The sequence below is a fragment of the Eimeria tenella genome, genomic scaffold (genome assembly GCF_000499545.2).
Source record: "Eimeria tenella Houghton genomic scaffold, Eth_scaff1947, whole genome shotgun sequence".
Taxonomy (NCBI): domain Eukaryota; phylum Apicomplexa; class Conoidasida; order Eucoccidiorida; family Eimeriidae; genus Eimeria; species Eimeria tenella.
In genome coordinates, this window is record NW_013541789.1 from 1 (window position 1) to 463 (window position 463).

A 463-nucleotide genomic window follows, 5' to 3' on the forward strand; every position below is an offset into this window, starting at 1 on the left:
GCCGCTTCCGGCACCAGGTGTCTGTACACCTGGAGGAGACAGTCGACAGCGTTGTGGCGGTCGATTGGACTCGAGATGGCCGCGTGGACATAATTGCTGTTACAGTGGGTCCTGCTGCTGCTGCTGCTGCTGCTGCTGCAGCAGGTGCAGCAGCAGCAGCAGCGAGGAGGACCTACGGGCTCGTCGCCTTCGTGCAGAGGGCCTCGGGGGCCCTCGAGAGGGTTTGGGACAGCCAGCAGTTTGTGCAGCAGCTGCTGCAGCACAGGCGCATGCGCAGGCAGCAGCAGCAGCTGCTGCTGCAGCAGCAGCAGCAAGGAGGCCCTGCTGTGCCTGCTGCTGCTGCCGATGAACAAACTCCGTCCACTGCTGCGCCCGAGGAGGGCACAGCAGCAGCAGCAGCACTGGACAGTTCCGCAGCAGCCGACTCTCCAGCGGCAGCAGATGCAGCAGCAGCAGCAGCTGC